This window comes from Carassius gibelio, chromosome A14 (genome assembly GCF_023724105.1).
Source record: "Carassius gibelio isolate Cgi1373 ecotype wild population from Czech Republic chromosome A14, carGib1.2-hapl.c, whole genome shotgun sequence".
NCBI lineage: Eukaryota > Metazoa > Chordata > Actinopteri > Cypriniformes > Cyprinidae > Carassius > Carassius gibelio.
The window spans coordinates 16,663,393-16,680,007 of NC_068384.1; the positions used below are offsets into that span (position 1 = coordinate 16,663,393).

The 16,615-nt window shown below is 34.7% G+C and overlaps 1 protein-coding gene and 1 long non-coding RNA gene across 2 annotated transcripts in view; both read right to left on the reverse strand.

The window, feature by feature from the left end:
• The window catches only part of LOC128026831 (BTB/POZ domain-containing protein KCTD8), a 28,423-nt gene that overhangs the window by 9,244 nt on the left and 2,564 nt on the right, over positions 1-16,615 (reverse strand). The window lies entirely within an intron of this gene.
• On the reverse strand, positions 10,080-15,356 carry LOC128026832 (uncharacterized). Its single transcript, XR_008186552.1, has 4 exons — positions 14,914-15,356; positions 14,251-14,393; positions 13,511-13,603; positions 10,080-13,108 (listed from the first exon to the last, which is right to left on the reverse strand). It is a non-coding gene; the product is annotated as an uncharacterized LOC128026832 (long non-coding RNA).

A 16,615-nucleotide genomic window follows, 5' to 3' on the forward strand; every position in this document is an offset into this window, starting at 1 on the left:
ATACTATACTATACTATATTGTACTGTACTATACTATACTATACTATATTGTACTATATTATACTATACTATACTGTACTATATTGTACTATACTGTACTATACTATATTGTACTATACTATAATATACTATACTATACTATATTGTACTATATTATACTATACTATACTATACTATACTATACTATAGTTTTGTTCAGATTTATGTCAAGTGAGTCAAATAAGGCAAAAATAATAAAAAATCTACTAAACCATTTTTTTTTTTTTTTTTACATATTTTGCCATATTGAAATCACACTGCTCAATTTGCCACAGTAGATTATATGTTATTTCAATAAGGAAAAGAAATTATCCAACTAAATTTTAAACATCAGTTTTAGAGAAACTTTGAAACACATTTCAATGTAAATGTTTCCAACCCTCTAGACAGGAAATAAAGTGGATAAAAACATCTGCCAAATGCATAAAACAATTATGTAAAATGTAAATATTAATAATAATTAAATATTGAGCTTAGATCCCACAATAAACACATTTAAAGAAACAACAACAACAACAGCAAACATCAAAATAACTTATTTTTCTTATGGTGTTTTGTCTTAGGCTTGCGGCCAAACCGATTTAATGTCAGCTTCAAGAAAGACTGAAAACAAGAAAGATGAAAAACCAGGAACACAACCGGAAACACAACTCCACCATCATTTGATCCACCCCCATGACTTCACACAGAAATGAAGAGGGAATTAACAAGGACTCAAATCTAATTGATCACCATCGGGACAACATTTCAGAGTCCGCAGAACAAATTTACAATCAACAATTAATGAAAAAACAGAAGGACTTTGAAATTGCTCTAGGCAATGTCTGTAATAATTGTGGACAAAAATGCCAGAAAAATGTATTGAAAAACTGCAGATGCTCCATGGCCACTTACATGACTTGCATGTAAAGTCAAGATAATATGGTTCTGACTGCCTGTCTGTTGAAAATGCCATCGAACATGGTTTGAAATGGTCTCGAGGGGTCAAGCAGACCACAACTGGTTAGTTTGAAGATAGGCATTAGATAGTGTTGAGCAATAGCTCAGTAGTAAATCTCGAAATAAATCTTGAAAGATCTTAAAAAGTTGAAGTTTCAGGCTGAGGAGATGACACTAAAGCTTAGTGCCCTCTACAAGACTGCAAAACCCAATCACGTCTCTTTCAGAATCACAGCATCTTGTTTTAAGCAGTGTGGAGGTGCATGCTTATACAGCACAACACAACACCACAGATTTTTTGTTTATCAGATGTTTATTAGGGATCCAAGCACCCAAGGTGCATTGTTTTTGTACAGATTTTCTTCTTCTACCCTAATTCAACCAATCTGATGACGACTTTTGAAAAGAGACATGGCCATTATAACATAACTGCATCCTCTACACAAGGCGTTTCCCAGTGGGCACTTTGATTTCAATGTGACGTCAATGATTTGTCATCGATGACGATGCTGTAACATCATTTTAAATTCAGTTTGCATGTCAACTTCTTCCAGTGGTAATTGGGTGGAAATAGGAAGTTAATCCCACACTGCAATTGGTTTAATGTATATATAGGCCAATATGTTTGACATTCAATTTAAATAAAATCAATGTCATGTCATGTTTTTGTCTTTTTTAACATCTCTTGCCCGCTGGGTTGTGCTTAGACCATGATGATCGCCACTTGCGGCTATTTTTAGTTTTTTTTTGTTCTCTTGTACTCTCTCATTAAAAGAGAGGACAGCATGCATACTTGAAAACTAGTCTGATTTCAAACAGGTTTGAAACTTGTATAACACTAGTCTTGCAAGTGTATACACTAGATAAGCTTTGGTCATAAAACTACTTCACTCTTTAAAATAAATGTTCTTTTTTTATTTATTTTTTTATTTTTTTGCAACGAGAAGAACCTGAAGAACCTAAAGAAATAAATAAATAAATAAATAAACCTTTTTCCAATATAAAGAACCTTTTGTCCATTGATTTTAAATGTTTTCCATGAAAGCAAAGATGCCAGTAAAGAACCTTTATCTTTAATAGTGTTGTAGAATTTAACTTTTTTTTTTTTTTTTTAACAAATTTAACAATTTGCCAGTGAGTTTACAGTCAAATCACAGCATTGAACAGTCCATATTTTGTCAATTTGTTTGTCTGAGGACATTCTCTCCATCAACGTTTTGCAATTTGTGATGAGAGCCAGTAAATGACAAGTTTAAAGTGAAAGAACATTTTTTTTTTTATATAAATAATGCAGATATTTAGTTTTAAATAAATATCTGTGCAGAATTTTACCTTGCAAACCTCCAGTTGCAAAATCCACAAAACACCCCCCAAAAAAGCAAGGCCTGGTTGAGTCAGAATTACATCTCATTCTTCACCTTGACAAGAACATACAACGATTCAGTATTTCCAAAGAAAAGATAGCAGCCATATCTAGCAGCTCAGATAGCTCACATATGTTTCAACAGCCTGGTTCTTCTTCACTTAGAGACCAGATAGAGGCCTGCTGTAGTCTGATAAATGAACCATGCTCCTGGCATATCTTCTACCCGCAAAGAAAATGTTCCTTTGTGAGATTTGTGGCAGTAACTTTCCACTGGAATGACATTTCATTATCATTTTGAGAATGTTTTTAAGTCTTGACCACTGAAGTGATTGTGAACGTTTCATATAGTGAACTTACAAAACAGATTAGAGCTAAACGGCAGGTGAAGACTGTCCTTCGCTCTGTGTGAGGTTCCTATTATTCCCCAAATGACTTCAATTGAGCAAATTTATTGCTTTCCAGAAGCTTTTTACAATTTAGCCAGTGGGCTGAAAGAGAGGCGTTGCCTTCTTATCTCTGTTCATTTAATTAGAACCAGCAGGAGGAGCTCGGCTACATTTCCTTTTTTATAAAAACCTATTTTCTCATTGTCATTTATGGGATTTTGCTTTTAATTGAAAGGATAGTAGAGGAAGACAGGAAAGTGGAGGATATGGGAAATGAGATAAGGACATGACACAAACCTGCATCCCCCAGAACAGCTCTAACACACTCTGTCCTGAGTCTGTAAAAGCACAAAAAGCTGTGCATTACAGTGCAACAGTTTGGTATGATGCATAGAGATAAAATATTTTGTCTGGGCAATGATGGTGCATAAAAAAACGTTTGTGTAAAACAGGCATTACTTTTGTTGATTTGCGCTGCTAGAATTTCATATCACTGTTTGTGAAGGGTTGCAGCTGTATTGGAGCTTTTATAATTATAGTTTACATTACATTACATTATATTACATGCCTATAAATCAAGATGGACATTGTGACTGTTTTTTAAATGGCTGTTAAATGTTAAATGAGTAGTAGCGCATACATTGCAGTGCAATTGTTAGGTATGATGCACAGTGTAAAATATCATTAGTTACCAATTTTAAAGGTGAAAAATATGATGAAATAAATCAACAATTTAAGGAATAAATGGAAGGGGATGCAATTCACCAATATGTTCTCTTATTATAAATGTCTATGGAACACACAATGAGTTGTACTAGCAACACATATCTTTATTTTGCATCTCTTTACAAATCTTTATTCGAGGATATTTGAAATGGAATTTAATTTTTCATTAAAATTTTTTACAGTGAATGCCATATTTAATGCCACAACTTTCTGCTCCAATGTAAGACCTTTTTAAGGCTTTAATTTGTGTGAATCAAGACTTTTTTAAGACCCACGGAAACCCTGCTAAGCATTAAAGTTCAGTATATAACATCTCATAATATGTACTATAAAAAACAATAATACCTAAAATTTGCAGAGTTACTTCTCAAACTGATAAGACAAATGGATTTCACATCGCAGACTATAAAAACTGCAGAACAATTTAATATCTAGAGACCCAAGTAATTAAACATATTTGAGAAGTAAAGAAACCAGAACACCCAGAAACTACCGAGCAACACCATCGCAACCATTCAGAACATCCTGGTAACCACGCAGCCATGTGGCCTATCCTATGGCCTCTCATTGTCACAGTGGCGACTTTAGAACAGGGAAGCACCACTCACACACTTTCCACAGCTCATATACATAACTAAAGAAAAGAAAACACAGAAATGTAGTTCTGTATTTTCTACAAAAAGGTGTTGATTTGTGTGAAGAATCCATCAACACTCCTTCAGTGTGCATACAGAATAAAATGTCTTTACTCCTTACAGTGACTTTTCCAAAGATACAGTGATCATGCAAGAGAACACTGATTTTTATGGCACAATGTTCTTTTAAGGCCATTTATGGCTCCTCCATAGAGAAGAACACAGTTCCTCACCTGCAGGGCAGCAGGGCTTACCTTATCATCTGCTCTTTTGTCAGAGCTCTTTCTTTTTCAATTTCTTTCATTCTGAATATTCTTATTCACTCTGAGGGTTAGAAATGGAGAGAGAGTTCACCAGAGATGGATGAAACTTGAGTGGGTTTTCTCAAACAGCTAGATAAAAGAGACTGTATCTGCTCTGAGTTCAGTGGTTTGAACTGTAAAAACTTTACTGGAAGTCTGTTTTCCATAGAAACCTGTTTTCATCTTAGAGCATAATTCTTTTTTTAATAATTTTAAGGTGAAATTTAAAATGAGAATTTAATTTTAAATAAAAAAGTTCCATTGTGAAATATTAAGGTGGAATTATGAGAATTACCATTTTAAATTAGCAGTTGCATTAAATAAAATTGCAACAAAAAAAAGAAAGAAAATAAATTGCTGTAAAGTCCTATGGGGAATTACAGGAAAACTAAATTCACAACTTGTGGAAAATAAAGTCACATTTTGAGATGTAAAATCACTATTCCAAGAAAGTATTAACCACAAGAAACAATTAAAATTGTGATTTATAATTATTATTAAGTGAATATGTTTACTCCTTCTGTATATTTTATCATTTCAAATATCAAACTGTCCTGTGATGACTCCTTGGGACGTGTTTTTATAATAATTGTAAAAAAAAAAAAAAAAAAAAAAAAAAAAAAAAAAAAATATATATATATATATATATATATATATATATATATACAGTATTGTTCAAAATAATAGCAGTACAATGTGACTAACCAGAATAATCAAGGTTTTTTGTATATTTTTTTATTGCTACGTGGCAAACAAGTTACCAGTAGGTTCAGTAGATTCTCAGAAAACAAATGAGACCCAGCATTCATGATATGCACGCTCTTAAGGCTGTGCAATTGGGCAATTAGTTGAATTAGTTGAAAGGGGTGTGTTCAAAAAAATAGCAGTGTGGCATTCAATCACTGAGGTCATCAATTTTGTGAAGAAACAGGTGTGAATCAGGTGGCCCCTATTTAAGGATGAAGCCAACACTTGTTGAACATGCATTTGAAAGCTGAGGAAAATGGGTCGTTCAAGACATTGTTCAGAAGAACAGCGTACTTTGATTAAAAAGTTGATTAGAGAGGGGAAAACCTATAAAGAGGTGCAAAAAATGATAGGCTGTTCAGCTAAAATGATCTCCAATGCCTTAAAATGGAGAGCAAAACCAGAGAGACGTGGAAGAAAACAGAAGACAACCATCAAAATGGATAGAAGAATAACCAGAATGGCAAAGGCTCAGCCAATGATCACCTCCAGGATGATCAAAGACAGTCTGGAGTTACCTGTAAGTACTGTGACAGTTAGAAGACGTCTGTGTGAAGCTAATCTATTTTCAAGAATCCCCCGCAAAGTCCCTCTGTTAAAAAAAAGGCATGTGCAGAAGAGGTTACAATTTGCCAAAGAACACATCAACTGGCCTAAATGGAGGAACATTTTGTGGACTGATGAGAGTAAAATTGTTCTTTTTGGGTCCAAGGGCCACAGGCAGTTTGTGAGAGGACCCCCAAACTCTGAATTCAAGCCACAGTACACAGTGAAGACAGTGAAGCATGGAGGTGCAAGCATCATGATATGGGCATGTTTCTCCTACTATGGTGTTGGGCCTATTTATCGCATACCAGGGATCATGGATCAGTTTGCATATGTTAAAATACTTGAAGAGGTCATGTTGCCCTATGCTGAAGAGGACATGCCCTTGAAATGGTTGTTTCAACAAGACAATGATCCAAAACACACTAGTAAACGGGCAAAGTCTTGGTTCCAAACCCAAAAAAAATAATGTTATGGAGTGGCCAGCCCAATCTCCAGACCTTAATCCAATTGAGAACTTGTGGGGTGATATCAAAAATGCTGTTTCTGAAGCAAAACCAAGAAATGTGAATGAATTGTGGAATGTTGTTAAAGAATCATGGAGTGGAATAACAGCTGAGAGGTGCCACAAGTTGGTTGACTCCACGCCACACAGATGTCAAGCAGTTTTAAAAAACTGTGGTCATACAACTAAATATTAGTTTAGTGATTCACAGGATTGCTAAATCCCAGAAAAAAAAAATGTTTGTACAAAATAGTTTTGAGTTTGTACAGTCAAAGGTAGACACTGCTATTTTTTTGAACACACCCCTTTCAACTAATTGCCCAATTGCACAGCCTTAAGAGCGTGCATATCATGAATGCTGGGTCTTGTTTGTTTTCTGACAATCTACTGAACCTACTGGTAACTTGTTTGCCACGTAGCAATAAAAAATATACTAAAAACCTTGATTATTCTGGTTAGTCACATTGTACTGCTATTATTTTGAACAATACTGTATATATATATATATGTATATATATATACTGTATATATATATATATATATATATATATATATATATATATATATATATATATATATAAATTGGACAACAGAAGACTGGAAAAATGTTGCCTGGTTTGATGAATCTCAATTTCTGCTACGACATTCAGATGGTAGGGTCAGAATTTGGCGTAAAGAACATGAAAGCATAGATCCATCCTGCCTTGTCTCAACAGTTCAGGCTGCTGGAGGAGTTGTATTGGTGTGGCTGATGTTTTCTTGGCACACTTTGGGCCCCTTAGTGCCAATTGAGCATCGTTTAAATGCCACAGCCAACCTGAGTATTGTTGCTGACCATGTCCATCCCTTTATTACTACAGTGTAACCATCCTCTGATGGCTTCTTCCAGCAGGATAATGCACCATGCCAAAAAGCTCAAATCATCTCAGACTGGTTTCTTAAACAATGAGTTCACTGTATTTAAATGGCCTCCACAGTCACCAGATCTCAATCCAGTAGAGCAGCTTTGGAATGGGCTGGAACGGGAGATTCGCATCATGGATGTGCAGCCAACAAATCTGCAACGAGTGTGTGATGCTATCATGTCAATATGGACCAAAATCTCTGAGGAATGAAGAATTGAGGCAGTTCTGAAGGCAAAAGGGGGTCCCACCCGGTACTAGCAAGGTGTACATAATAAAGTGGCCAGTGAGTGTATAGTTATAACACTTATCTTTTTTTTTTTTTGAGATAGAAAATAGCTTAAATAAATAAAGCCAATAAAACACAGAACAACAAAAACTCTCATCCTGTTAATGAATATGCAGCTATTCTTTTTCTTTGTTGTCCTTTCACAGTATCAATTCATGCTCAAGTAATTTAGTGACTGTAATCTCTCATCCCCAGCAATAATTTGTTTACATGAGGTGACAAAACCATTCGAACTATCCAAACACAATGACAGAACATCATCAGTGTTTACACACCACAACAACCCTGTGCTGTGACAAAGACAAATGAGCGGCCGTCATGGAGCTCTGGTGGGCTTTCTAGGCTTCTAATTACATTATATTATATGCCTATTAATCAAGATGGACATAGTGACTGATATATTTTTAAATGGTTGTTAAACATGAAATAATCAGTTTTTGGAATTATACAGTGGATTATTATTTTGTTAGACAATTCAGTTTGATAAGTAAAATGGGTACATCTTTACATTAAAATGTATCCACTTGGCAGATGCATTTATCCAAATCAACCAAGAAGTGAGCAATGACAACAAGATATACAATTAGTAATTTAAGGAAGGAGTCATAAATATATATATAAAAGAGATATAAATTATTTTTTTTAAACAAACTTAAGTTTAAATGCTTTAAAATATTTAATGCACAAAGTTGTGAGAATGTCTTTACAAAAATGTCATGTTATTGATATTTTGAAATGGGATTGTAAATGATAGTTAAGGGGGAGAAAACCTCTTCAGCTGTTTCTCCTAAAATTCCTTTGTAAAAGTCTTTACATGAAGGCCTTTCTTCTGATTACTAACAGATTATTTCAGTACGCTACTGACATTTAAAACATTTTCAAAAGCAAGAAAATCATACAGTTTTGGAATAACATGATTTTTTTTTTTTTTTTTTTGCATGAACCATTAAATGTCAAAATGTCTGTCAAGACTATCAATGTGTTGTAGTTTTGCTGAGCATCAGATTGTAACGGTACATCCATCCCAACTCTGCTTTCACTTCATATGTCTCTCACAATCTCTTTACAGCTGTTTAAACTACTAATATTTGCTGAATATGTGATTCAGTTTGTATAAATATTAATGCGGGTCAGATGTATATATTCGACCTTGACCTGCTCATTCTCCCGTCTCCTTGCTTCCTTCACATTGATCTAACCAGCTCTCTGTGACTGGATGTCACGCTGTTCTGATAACGCTGTTAACGCTGTCAGTTAACGCTCAGATGTCAGCATCCCAAAATGACAGTATTTTCTACAGTTTCCTGTGCTGAGGCACCAAATTACATGAATCAGACAAAAATATTACATTTCAGTTTTTTTTTTGTCAGCCTGTGGAGTTTGGTCATAATGAAAAATCAAAGAGAAAGATGAAAACAGAACATAGCAATTTTCTTTCGAGCTTGTTTACTTTCTTTTGAGCAGCGGTTCATGAGATGACTGACTGGCTCCAGCTCCTTCATCCAGAGGTTTGGAGGACACCAAGAGATCGAGGTCAGACAGACGACATACATTTATTTGTGTCCTCTGAGTGAGTTCAGACAGACTCACAACTCAACAGCAGAGCCGCTTGAGGATGTGCAGAGAAACACGTGCATTGACAGCACACCCACACACGAACATACTGACAAGCACAAACATGCATGATCAAATTCTGCCCACAGCTAATCTGAGCACTGGTCAATATTAAAACATAGATCATCTCCATCATACCAGTGTGAGTCCACAAACACAGGGAATGTCTTTCACTGAAGTTAACTAAACTGTCAAAAAGGCTACAATTAAAATGAAGACTGTTTACTCTGTTCCTAGTCTTATTGTGAATGATTCCAATGCATGTTATTTCAAAGAAAAAATATTTGCCTACATAATCTTTCATTAAAATGCAGAAATTTGCTCTTCCTCTGCTACAACTTTTCCTTGTCCTGCTGGAGTCCGTGTTTTATAGTATGGCTAACCAACAGCCAAACAGCTGTTCAGACATTGTTTTAGCAAACTCGCAAGTGCAATTCTTCGTATGTAGCGTTCACTTGTCACAATCCAATCAGTTTACCCACATTGAAAAAATGACATTCATCCAAATAAAAAATAAAATAGGGTAATTATTCCACTAAATTACATTTAGTACAATTTAGTCCATGTATATAACATATATTATAATACTTCTATTAAAATAAACATTTAGTATATAATTGTAAAATATATAGCATAAAAGCATATATTGCAAAATATATATAATATAGATGTAAAAATTATATACAAACCAAGCATCAGGTTAGTTCAGGTAAGCCACGTCAGTCAAACTTGCATCAGCTGACAGTCAGATGTTCCTGATGTGGACCAATCCAGTTTTGACACCTATCACAGCAGTCTATTTAAATCCCTATTCATTCAGCCCCTCTTCTATTGCAGGCTGCACACCACATCTAACTAACTCCTCCATCCCCAGCTCCACCTATATGAAACCTGTTTTACAATCTGATATCTAATTGAGATTGCTTCAGTTTACAAAAAACTAACGTTAAATTGTGAATTGTAATATGTATGAATGATTCTGCTTTCTGCTCTATAAGAATACAACTATAGCAAAGAACAAAAACATCAAAATAATACATTGAAGTTTGATAGATACATCAAATCAAATTTAAAATACACTCTAAGAAATGAAATGTTGTATTTAATTAATAAAGTTATGTCAACCGGTCCCACAAAACTTAGTTGCTTAAATGGAAAAGGTAATATACAATTAATTGTAACATAATGTTTTAACTAAATCGTTCATAACGGTGTTAATTAAATGGTACATTACACAATTATTTTGAATAAATGTAAATTATTGTCTTGAATTTAATGACTATAGCTTGAACTAACATTACCTGATTAAGTTATATCTATTAAACAGAAATAAGCTAATGTTATCCATTTGTGTTGATTATACTTGCTCGGTTTAAAAAGAAATCTACTCAAGTCACTTTAATTAACTTTATTCACCTTTGGTTTTGAAATATAATTAAGTCAAAAAGTAATGTTGACCTTCACGGTACATTAATATATCTGGTATTATCATGACTAGGGATGCACCGAAATGAAATTCTTGGCCGAAGCCGAAGCCGAATAATAATGAAATGCTTGGCCGAAGGCCGAAGGCCGAATACCGAACGCGGTGTTTCGCATTTTTTCAATTTATTTTGCCAATCTGTCACCTTTTTCAGGCCTTCTGAGTTTGCAGGTATGGACATGAGATGCAGCACTAAACAGTCTCTCACTGTTGGTGCTTGTGCATGGAGCAGACGAGTACCTGCAGAATAGTTGAACATTTTATTGCAGTTTTCTGACAGTTGCTCATTTCAAAACGAACAATGTCTTCAAGATAATGAAATGGTTGAAACCCAGTGTAGGCCTACTATTTTACTACACTGAAAATAGTTCAGAATTTTCACAAAATACATATAAAATATAGGTAGTAACACTTTATAATGTTTGTTAACGTTATTGCATTAACTAACAATGAGCAATACATTTGTTATGGTATTTATTAATCTTCGTTAATGTAAGATAATAAAAAATATTTAGTTCATGTTAGTATAAGTGCATTAACAATTTTAACAAATAGGCCTACCACTTTTGATACTTTTTAATTCAGAAATTACAAATGTGATACTTAATTTTAATACTGTATTAGTAAATGTTAACATTAAGATTAATAAATGCTTTTAATAAGGGTTTTTCATTGTTAGTTAAAGTTAAAAATAGAAACTACTTATAAAGTGTTACCATAATCCAAAATATAAATAAAATCTTAAATTAATTTCCCATACAAAGAGCCTACCTGCGTGCCATCTGCGCCAGGTCAGGAAAGCGGCCTTGATTATTGCCACAGCCCATATAGAATCACAGACAGCAATTATTTTATCAGTTTTAACAATGAAGCTATGCGTCAGATTTCATCTTCATATAATATCCAATTTTGAATCCTTATCCAACCAGGGTTTAAAATTAGGATTGAGGGGACAGCATTTCCCCATTGTTGCTTTAATGCTTTGTCTCCCATTCTCACCGACATTGTCATAAACATCATAAAAAATTATTTTAAATGATCATACACCTTCTTGCTACATGCTGCTGTCGCCTTTTTTTTTTGATGACGCGTCGCGCATGCGGCGGACGACTGTGCGCCACTGGTGGCTGGTGTTGCCAGATTGGGTGTTTTTTCGCTACATATTAAGACCTGTTTACGGTGTGTTTTAGCCGGGCTTTCGCCAGGAAGGCTCTATAGAAATCTGGCACCCTATTGAACGAAGTTAACCTCAGAGAGCGTGCCGTTCACAGACACCAGAATGAACGAGTTGACAGTAACGTTCATCAGGCAGTAATACAGCACGTTCAGTTCACGTTCGCCCAAAATATGAACGAGTTCATGAACTATGGTTCAATGAACGCGTTCAGGCACAACACTGCCCATATAACTGTTGAGCAGTCGAGCTTGTCCTCTGTCTTGCAAATGGGTTATTCTCTTGGAGGATCTCATCGAACATGTCAGACAGCGAGACTGTGCGCGGCTCATCTGTAGTACGAGCCAGTTTACTCTCTGAGCTGTTTTCATCTCCTGCGCTGTGCATCACCTGACAGTCTCCATCACCTAGCGGCTTTCCCAAATCCAGAACAATGTTTGCAAACGGCCGTTTTTGCATCTTTATCTGACACTTTTTAAAGTGTTTCCACACTGCTGACATGTTTGCTGCATAAAGCGCGCGCCTATCACTCTACGCGGGTTATTTGATTGCGTCATTAAAAACGTCATTGTTCGGCAAAATTTATTCGGCCTTTTTACTTATTCGGCCGAACACCGAAAGTGCTTTTTTGGCTATTTTCGGCCGAATAATTTCGGTTGCCGAACATTCGGTGCATCCCTAATCATGACTGATAAAATTATTACAAATACGTAAGCAAAACTTACATACAAATACAAAGTGTAAAAATACAATTGAAGACACCAACATAAATCCACGTATAAAATGCAAATAGACCAATATAAATAATAATTCAAAAATATAAAACTTGTTTGTGAATCTTCACCATCTGATAATGTTCAATCCCAATATAGCTTTATAGTAAATTGGAACTTTGACGTCAACAATGTCTAACAGGTGTTGCCTACTGAAATTAAAACTAAAGAGGCAAATCCTTGTTTTCTATATGGAGGGAGGTTAAATTGCAACTGACCAACTGCAGTCCTGTCTGCTTATTACAAACCATCATTGATTATAGCTTTATTTTGTCAAGCAGCAGTCCAAAAATAAAGTGACAGTCAACACAACTAAAGTGTCCAAAGCCGGGTCCAGTCTTGTCTGGTGCAGGTGATTTTACTCATGCAGTTTGTTTTTGAGGACCTTGCACTTTAGTGGAGAGCTTTTTCCCATCCAATTCCATGAACACTTTCTGAAGAAATTCGAATGTGTATCGGAGCTCCTTGGGATAGCTCAGTTTAAACAGTAGATCAAGCCAAACAGGACTGCACATCCATTTGCAACCTCTCTCAGATCTCGCAGCACTGTACAGCCTTCAATGACGACGCCAACATCCTCAGGTGGATCTGAAGCATCTGCTCCATCATGTCGAACAATGTAGACACCCAAAGCCAGTCTCTCCATTTCCATCATTGCATCAATACCAATATCCTCAGTAGCCTATGACAAAGAAAGAGACCCATTATTAATTATGCATCTATGACACTAGAAACAAACCCAAAAGATGTTAAGTTTACAATTAGAGAACACATTCCCAAGAAGTATATTTGCTTATTATTTTGCCTGTGTTTAAATAAGACAGATTTTTTTTTTCTTTGGCTTAACTTTACAAAATGCTATACATTAATGTAGAAATTGTTGTCCATTATGTTTTTGGTTGATCAATCATCATATTTGTTTTTGAAAATTTGATATTGCCAACATTGGCAAAAATCAATATAGCATAACATGCATGTTCTGAGCCTACAACACATTTCAGTTCACAGGTTTGTGAAATGAAAACATAAAAATACATATTTTTCTGTATCAATTTGTTTATGATTGACAAAGAATGCGACTTACCCAGTAGTCCTTAATAAGGCTGTCAGACTTTCCATTTAAGTAGACGCACAACGCCTTTAGGATGCATGTCCGTCGTACTTCAACACTGGGATTCTGTGGAAAACCAACAACTGATTTTGAACATTTTATTTGAGGAAACTGCCATTATCACATTGACAAATCTATTACGACCTTATTCTACCATGCTTTTAATTAATTGATTTGTGCAATTTTCATGAAATGTCAGTTGTAAATCTGCAGTTCAGTTTGTGGTGTTTAATCTGCATTTGTCAATTGCCTGACACATTTAGCGAGCCACATTTTACATAAATAGCTCAAGCTTATACCATTGACACCTTGAAGGAGGCAATACTGTTCAGTTTGAACTAAAATAAACGTAATTGAATGGACGAATGAGAAATTGCATCAGGCAATTCAGAAAAGCAGATTCAACAATTCACAAGAAGAGTTGCAGATGTTCAACTGACATTTCATGATAAATGTGCACAAAATATAAAGTATCCTTTTTATAAATTAAAAAAATTTACAGAACTACATCTGTTTGTACAAATCATAGAATTTTGTATTCGTGGATAGCAAATCATATTTGTAAATAGTGTAGTATTTGTATTCGCAAATAATTTATCTTTCCATAGAAAGGTTAAAGACCATAATATATATATATATAAAAAGGCATAATTATGTTTAGAGTAAATTTTAAACCCCCAGGGGTCGGAGCCCAATACACCCAAAACACATACCATGTCCATTTCTGCAATGATTACGTCGATATCACGTCTTGCTGTCCCCCACTTCTTTTTGAATACCCTCAATAGCTGGCTATAGTAATGATCCAGTCGGGACATAAGGGTTTAGTGGTGATGAGGGTGAATTCTGCAATAACCTGTATTAAAACAAAAATTCACTATGAGTCTCTTAAGTTAAAACAAATATATTTAAAACGATCACATATGGTGTAGATAAGGCATGTCAAACTCAAACTCTGTGGGCTACATCTGGCCGTGGTACAATTATATCCAGTTTGCCTTAAAAGTGGAGCTGGCGTGTTCATAATAATAATATTAAGATAGCACTATGAGACTGTTTGGCACTCAGTACCATTTCTTAATTTTTGCCCTCTCTGAAACTTGAGTGTGACACCCCTGGTGTAGAGGGAACATAAGTTTGCTTTTGGCTAAATGTTTTTAGTTGGTGGTTCAATGTATCTGTAACCAATTTATATGGATGTATGTGTAATGTGCATTGTAATATAGAGTAGAACAACCACTTGCATGGATTCTTACCACATTGCCTCCAAACCTTTGTCAATTGAATATGTGCTCATTTGTTTTATACCCAAATACAGTATTTAGACATTAATTCCACGTATTTAAATTAAATACAGATGATGAATAATACTTTACCTGGCTCTCAGAAAACAGGCCTGGCCATCTGTTTTTGAACTCTGCTATGAAGGGCATATCTTCCAACAACTTCCTGTCTTCTATAGGCAAAGGTTCCTTCCATTTTACTTTTGATTACCTGTTGGTTTTTCTTATTTTTCAATATTACTTGTTCTGTAGTCCTTAAATGTAAAACATCAACATGACATCAACTCAAATAAGTTTTAAGTGCATTCCATGTTTTGAATGAGCATAGGCATTCATAATATGTGCATGGATATCTGGAGTGTCCCTGACCCTAATGGCCATGGATTAATTTATAGTGTTTTAGTAATTGGTACCTTGTAGATTCACTTTCAGGACACTGTTTGCACCTCCACATTCAGAGCCTAAAAAAAAAGACATGAAAGTGTTAATTATATAGAATCCCTTCCAAATCTATAGCAATTATATTTGAGCCACTGACTGGCTCATCTCATGATGGGTACAGTGTATGCAAAACAAAACAAGAACAATACTAGTTTAAAACTGTAGCTAAAAAAATAAAAAAAAAACATTAAAAAAAGAACATGGCTATGCCATGTGCTATATTAGGCTAATGTTAATTATCAATAAAAAGATAAAGCGCATTGTTTAAAGCTAAATTACAACACACCTAAACTAAACTAAAATAACTACACATAATTCTAATATTTCGGTAATTTAATGACCACTTCAAACACTTAACTATGACAAGGATACAGGCTAATTCTGTGTTAATTAAGCTAGCAAGAAATCGTTTTAAACTATCAACAAAGTATACGTCTAGGCACACAAAAACATTTCACAAATGTGCAATTGTAAAATATATTACTAAAAAAACATTCTACTTACCGAATAATTTATGGATGATAACGGATTTAAAAAAGTTGGCCAAGGGCAGATGTAAAAAAAAATGGATGCTCCTTGCTTCCTCCCGTGCATGTGCGAAATTGCAAGTACGGAAAGCGCTTTGGGACAATCTTCAACTGCTAGTAGGTTTAAAATGATCTGGTTAAGTTGGTTTAAATCTGTGACATTTTGTAGACTTGAAATATTATACTATTAATTTAATGCAATGAAACTTGCTTATTTTTACTATATAAACATAATACTTTTAGTAATTTTACCATAAAACTAGTATTTAAATTTAACTACACCCATGCTTCATTTCTAAGAGTGTAAATGCACCAAAATGTGCACTTAAATGCAGCTTGATTTTAAAATAAAATTTTAAACATTAGACAATCCTAAAGTCCCAAAGTAAAAAAAAATGCTGTTTTCTCATCTCATCTGGGTTGCATGGGCAGCCTAGTTTAAATAATACTTATATTTTTGTCTCTACACAATAACATAACCATGTTCCAGATTTGAGGGAAAGGATATGTAAGAATATAAGAATAGGAAAACTGAAAAGAACTCTCACTTAAATATCCCAATTAAAAATTTGGAATATGTCTGCACATAGAATAGAATAAAGAATTTAACATCAAAACAAATGCACACATCACTTTTAAACAACTGTCAATAAAGTATTGAGCAGCTTTACAGAGCACACATCACCTAATAGGAAACACAGTGAAAGACAAATACAGTCAGACAAGTCATTCTTTCTTTCTCTCTCTCACACACACACACACACAGCCTCATTATCTGCAACATGCAGCGGTAGGATTAGCTCTTGAAGTTCCATTACCTCGCTAAA